Source organism: Nicotiana attenuata, chromosome 8, assembly GCF_001879085.1.
Source record: "Nicotiana attenuata strain UT chromosome 8, NIATTr2, whole genome shotgun sequence".
Classification (NCBI taxonomy): Eukaryota; Viridiplantae; Streptophyta; class Magnoliopsida; order Solanales; family Solanaceae; genus Nicotiana; species Nicotiana attenuata.
The window spans coordinates 3,853,070-3,860,108 of NC_031996.1; positions in this window are offsets into that span (position 1 = coordinate 3,853,070).

The window sequence follows — 7,039 nt, forward strand, 5'->3', positions numbered from 1 at the left end:
ATATGAAGGCTCAGCGTATGGTCGAGAAGGGGTGTTTGGCTTACTTGGCTTTTGTTCGTAATTCTAGTGCGGAGGTTCCTCCCATGGATTCTGTACTAGTGGTTCGGGAGTTCCCACAGGTTTTTCCTGCATACCTGCCGGGGATGCTACCCGGCAGGGATATAGACTTTTGCATTGATTTGGCTTCGGGCACTCAGCCCATTTCTATTCCGTCGTACCGCATGGCCCCGCCAGAGTTGAAAGAATTGAAGGAGCAGTAGCAAGATTTGCTTGGTAAGGGCTTTATTAGACCTAGTATCTCGCACTGGGGTGTGCCGGTATTGTTTGTTAAGAAGAAGGATGGATCGATGAGGATGTGCATAGATTATCGGCAGTTGAACAAAGTCACCATCAAGAACAAGTATCCATTGCCGAGGATTGATGACTTATTTGTTCAGCTTTAGGGCGTCGAGGTATTTTCGAAGATTGATTTGAGATCTGGCTACCTAAGACAGTTTTTCGCACTCGGTACGGGCATTATGAGTTTCTAGTGATGTCATTTGGGTTGACCAATGCCCCAGCAGCATTTATGGATTTGATGAACCGGGTGTTCAAGCCCTATCTGGATTCCTTTGTGATTGTTTTCATTGATGATATCTTGATCTACCCGCAGCCGAGAGGAGCATGAGCAACATCTTCGGATCGTTCTTCACACTCTGAGAGACAACCAGTTATATGCTAAGTTTTCGAAATGCAACTTTTGTTTGAGTTCAGTTGCTTTCTTGGGTCACGTTGTATCAGCAGAGGGTATTCAGGTGGATCCTAAGAAGATTGAGGCAATCAAGGACTGGCCTAGACCCACATCAGCTACCAAAATCCGGAGTTTCTTGGGTTTGGCGGGTTATTACCGTCGATTTGTGGAGGGGTTTTCATCCATAGCAGCCCCGATGACCAGGTTGACCCAGAAGGGTGCCCCGTTCAAGTGGTCGGACGAGTGTGAGGCAAGCTTTCAGAAGCTCAAGACAACTTTGACTACGTCGCCGGTGTTGGTGTTGCCCACAAGTTCAAGGCCATATACGGTATATTGTGACGCATCTCGTATTCGACTTGATGCAGTGTTGATGCAGAATGGTAGGGTTATTGCATATGCTTCACGGCAGTTGAAGATTTACGAGAAGAATTATCCAGTTCATGACTTGGAGCTAGCAGCCATTGACGTTATTAATTGTTCCGTAGTTTTATTACATCACACTGTTGGTTTACGTTGGTTTATTGGTGCTTCATGGTACACTCTGGTTGGTCTCGCTGTGTAGTATTAACTGATGAAGTTTCATAATTGTAGTGATCTTCCGTTGTTTTGGTTTGAGGTATAAATGTTGTGGAGGATTTGAGTTAACTTGTGAAATACTTGTTCTTATTTTGTGATTGGTACTGATGTGGTGGGATCGAGTTGCACGTCGCAACATGAGGAATAATGGTGAAACGTGATTGTCTGGTGGGATCGGGTTGCGCGACGCAACAAGGAGTAATAAGGATGGACAGGTGGGATCGGGTTGCACGCTGCAACAGGAGGAATAAGGGTGATATATTGAGGAGTAATAAGGGTGGACTGGTGGGATCGGGTTGCACGCCGCAATAAGGAGTAATAAGGGTAAATGTTCTTTTTGTTATTGATTATATAGTGGGATCGGGATACGCGCCGCATCATTAGTTATTTAGTATTCTTCTTCTGCTGAGATTCATTATTGTGGTGCTGAAATTCTCTTATGGATTGGTTATAGCTGAGTATTGATAGAAAGACTGGGTTCCATATTTATTTAATGCAAGTTGCTATCCTATTTCATTCCGCAGTTTCTTTTTGCCTTATTATAAATTGTTGCAGGATATATTGTTTATGCCCCGCCGTAGCCTTGTCACTACTTCGTCGAGGTTAGGCTCAGCACTTACCAGTACATGGGGTCGATTGTACTGATACTGTACTCTGCACTTTCTGTGTAGATTTCGGAGCTGGTAGTGGCTGATGGAGAGGTCGTTGCTGATACTTCAGTCAGGAGACCCAAGGTAGTCCTGCAGGCGTCCGCAGGCCCTGGCATCCCCTCCTACATTCTATATTTTTGTTTTATTTACTTTCGAGACAGATGTATTCTTTTCTTTCAGACCAGTATTTGTAGTAATCTGTAGAAAGTTCGTGAGTTGTGACACCAAATCTGCTGTTATTATGGGCACATGATCTGAATGAAATAGAAAGTTCGTGAGTTGTAGAAAGTTCGTGAGTGGCTCTGAATGGTATTATTATAGGCACATGATCTGAAATAAAGGGTTCACCAAATTCTGCTGTTAGATGTCCATATCGTACCATCCATTCATCATTTTCTATTGCTCCATCCATTCTGCTACAAACTCTATCTGCTCCCTGTTGTTTGTTTGTCCATGTATAGTAATCACCTCTCCATAGAATTTCATTTGACAGTAGACTATTATAGTAAATGGAGAAATCCTGTAGTTCTGCTAAGGTAATTGGCGACCCTTGTCTATCATGTGGGTGTAGGACAACGTTGAAGTTCCCACACAGTAGCCAAGGTTCATTCCTTCTAAGAGCCAGTCTTTGCAAGTCATCCCACAATGCTTTCCTCTGCTCCACTATGTTAAAACCATAGATAAGCGTAAGTAAACACTTAACTCCATTTTGCTTCCCAGTGACCTGACAGTGCATAAATTGAGCAGCCTCTTGTACAAGTTGTATGTCATACATTTTAGGGTCCCATACCACCCATATTTTGCCATTTCTTGCATCTTTGTAATTTGATAGTCTTTCGCAACTAGGAGTCACTTTACCAGCCATATGTAATGCCTTATTTTGTTTTACTCTAATTTCTAAAAGAGTAGCTAATTTAATATGATTGTCTTTGAGGTATTGCTTTAGCTCCTTCTGCTTATACCTCTTATTTATCCCCCTAACATTCCAGAATAGCGATGTCATTGTGATAACCTAGTACCCCCTCCTTCCCCCCGCATCAGGGGGTTTGGCATTCACAATTCTCTGATCCACCTCAGGTAGAGCTTGAAACCCATTTCTTGTTGGTACAACCTCATGGTCTAGTCTAGTCTTAGTTTATGTTACTTTTAACCTTGTGTTTGCACCCTTTGGTTTGACCTGTACCTAACCACCATTAGCATTCTCCTCCATTGTATTCACATCATTTTTTCCTTTGGCTAAGCTATCTGTGTCTTCCTGTTGGTCTTTTAAATATTGTTGTCCCTGTTGTATTTGCTCCCCTGCATGCTGATGTTTGTTATTAGATATCCATGTTGGGACTAGCCTAGGCCTTCTGTTCCTTTGAGCTTGCACTGGCATTTCTTCACGCTTTTGCTTCCCACAATCAGTGGTGGATCCAGAATTTTCATCAAGCGGGTTCAACACGTGAAGAAGTAAATGTACGAAAAAACTCAATAAAATAATATGTTATTAATATCAAAATTAAAATATATAATTAAAATTAATCTCTTTGTGGAAATTTATGATTTAGGTGTTAGTAAGAGCTTTTACGGAGGTATGCTCTTCTAATCTTGGCAAGCTCACTTGGATAATAGTTTCTAATGGATATTCTTTCTTTTGGTCCGTCTTTAAGAAATTCAAATCAACTCTTTGCCTTTATTTTACTAGAGGAATGGGGGTTGTTATTCTAATTGGTTCAAAATTTCATTTACGAGAGGTGCAATTTGAGAGGATAAACTTGATTGTGGTAACTTGAAAGATAGTAGAGAGTAAAATCTCTTCATTAAATTTTTAAATTTTATTATTAAATTAAAAATACAAATTAGAACATTAATTTAATAAATATATTTAACTAAACTCAAATGTAACTAATATCATGATACTTTCCTTGTAACTAAAGTAAGACTTAGATTAATTGGCAAAAAGCAATTTAAGTCACTAAAAATAATATGTAAACATAAATTGATGGGAAGTTAAAAATAAGTAAATAAAATACAGTTCTAATGGCTCAACATAAACTAATTAACTAAGAAGGCAGTAATGAAAATCCAATGCAAACTAACTAAGAAAAAGAAATAGAACGGTTAAGTTATCTTTCTCTAAGTTATTATATTTAAATAGGAAAATAGTAGTGTAAAACGCATTATGTTGTCTAGTTTCGAACTCATGACCCTTTAAAAAATTTGAACCCTCTTCACCAATGGGTTGGGAATTTACTTTGAACGAAGCAGGTTCAAAATTTATTTTATAAGAGAGTGTCTTCGGAGAGAGTAAAATATAGATATATGTACAGTGTTATTTTGACGAAGCGGGTTCATATGAACCCCCTTGAGCCCATGTGGGTCCGCCTCTGCCTACAATCATGGCTAATCTTTAAGCATTCTGAGCAGAAATCTAGCTTCCATTCAAATTCTATGGGCTGCCGAAACTGTCTACTAGAAGGGTCATTAACAGTAATTTCAGTAGGCAACTTCTTAGTAACCTTGACCTCTATCAAAATTCTAGCATAGGATACCCTAGTTTTCTTGGTGGTGCATTGGTCAGTAAATAGTGGGTTACCTAGAGTACTAGCCATCCTACTCAAGGAGTTTGTTCCCCAGCAATTCATGGGGAGCTTAGGAAACTTTAACCATAATGGGATCTCAGTGAGGAATTCTGCATTAAAATCGAAATCCGAGGACCATTGCTTGAGGATAACTGGTCTACTATTTATGGTGTATGGCCCTCCATAAAGGATATCCTGTAAGTCTCCTAGATTTTAGAATTTGACTACATAGTAACCCTCCTCATGCTGAAATAGCTCAGGCTCAGTTACATTATTTCAGTTTTGGGAGATATAGCGATGCATCTGATTGTAGTCGGGTATTTCCCCAATTATATAGACAATAAGTGCTTTTCTCCATTTTTGTGTCTCATTTCTCACCTCCAATTTGTCTAAATTCACCACATATTGACCATTCACTACTTCTGGAGCAATATAGGTTAGAGGTATACTATTTTCTGCAAATCGATTTCCAGCAAAGAGTTTTGTCCAAGGTGCTTCAGTCAAATTCTCCTTCACAGTTGTAATCGGTTCGGGTCGCAGCTGATTGTCCTCAAGTTGAACTGGGCTAGGTCGGTTCTCTTGTGCAATCGATTTCTCCACAGTATTGGTTGAACTTCCTTGATTGATCGAGGGGCTTGGACTTAGAACCAACTTTTTCGATGTACCAGCATGACCACTGGTCGTCCCACTTCTGGTGACCTAGTTGTAAATGGAGGCCCAATTGGGGTTACGACTTGCTGTGTATTACCACATTCAAGTGTGTCTGCAATTACAGTTGCACTGACGGAGCTTCCTACAGTAACGATCGGTGTATTTTTGAACGGACGTCCTCTCTTCCTAGCCATGGCAACCAAGGTCGGTGCAGGTTAGCATAACCTATGGCGAGAGCAAAGCTCGAGAGAGAATTTTATAGTTATACAATTGTTCATACAATCGACGAACTACATCTAGTTTTTCGTTTGTATTAATATATGCTGATTTTGTATAATACTATTGACGTATATTGACGTACATCAATTGGCCAAAAATTTTGTAGGTCCATAAAAAATGACCTAATGACCAATGCCCATCAGTTCGTCATGACTTTTGGGATCATTTTTGGTATTTCGGGTCATGCAATACCAATTTATGAATATATCCATTTTTTTCTTGTGTATTAGTATATGGTGATTTTGTAGAATTTTTTTGACAGACTCTGGTTGGCCTAAATTTTCGTATGTCCATAGGAAATAGTCTAATGAGCAATATTCATTGCTTCACCCTAATTTTTGCGTTCATTTTATGGTATTTCAAGACCATGCAACATGAGTTTGTGATTACATTTATTTATTTTTTTGTATTAGTTCATGTTGATTTTGTAGAATTTTTTTGACAAACTTCAATTGGCCTAAAATTTAGTACTCATGGCTTCGCCATAACTTTCGAGTTCCTTTTATGGCATTTCATGGTCATGCAACATGACTCTATGATTATATCCATTTTTTCGTGTGTATTAGTCGTGATGATCTTGTAAAAAGAATTGACGAAATTCGATTTCCTGAAATTTCGTAGGTCCACAGGAAACGGTCCTAGTGACCAACATTCATCGTTACGCTATGACTTTCGGGTTCATTTTACGGTATTTCGAGGTCATGCAACACGAATTACTGATTATATCCATTTTTTCGTGTGTATTAGTACGTGCTAATTTTGTAGAATTTTTTTTACGGACTCCGATTAGGCTGAAATTTCGTAGGTCTATGTCTAGTGACCAATACTCATTGCTTCGCCATGACTTTGGGTTATTATTTGGCGTTTGGGGTCATGCAACACGAATTATTGATTATATCCACTTTTCGATGTATACTATACATGCTAATTTTGTAAAAACAAAAAAAATTGACAGACTCCAATTGACCTGAAATGTCGTCGATCCATAGGAAATAGCCTAGAGACCAACATTCATAGCTTATTCATGACTTTCGAATTTATTGTTTGGTATTTTGGGGTCATGCAACACGAATTTGTAATTATATCCACTTTTCGTGTGTATTAGTACAACTGGATTTGCAAATTTTTGTTACGGACTCTGATTGGACTGAATTTCTGTAGGTCCATAGGAAACGGCCTGGTGACCAATACTAATTGCTTTGTCATGACATTCGGGGTTATTTTATGGCGTTTCATGGTTATGCAATACAAATTTGTGATTATATCTATTTTTTCGTGTGTCTTAGTACACACTGATTTTGTAGAATTTTCTGGATTCCAATTGACCTGAAATTTCGTAGGTCCATAAAAAACGGTCCTAGTGATCAATACTCATTGCTTCGCCATGATTTTTGTGTTCATTTTATGGTATTTCGTGGTTATGTGTAAACGACTAAAATTTTATTAAATTCAAATCCTTAATTTTACTACAAATTAAATATATATTTGTCCAAATAATATTATGACCTAGTATAATTAGGTCAATTTTTCAAACTCGGTTAAATTGATTTGAATAAAAGTTTCATATATTATTGGGCTAGTCCCCCCCC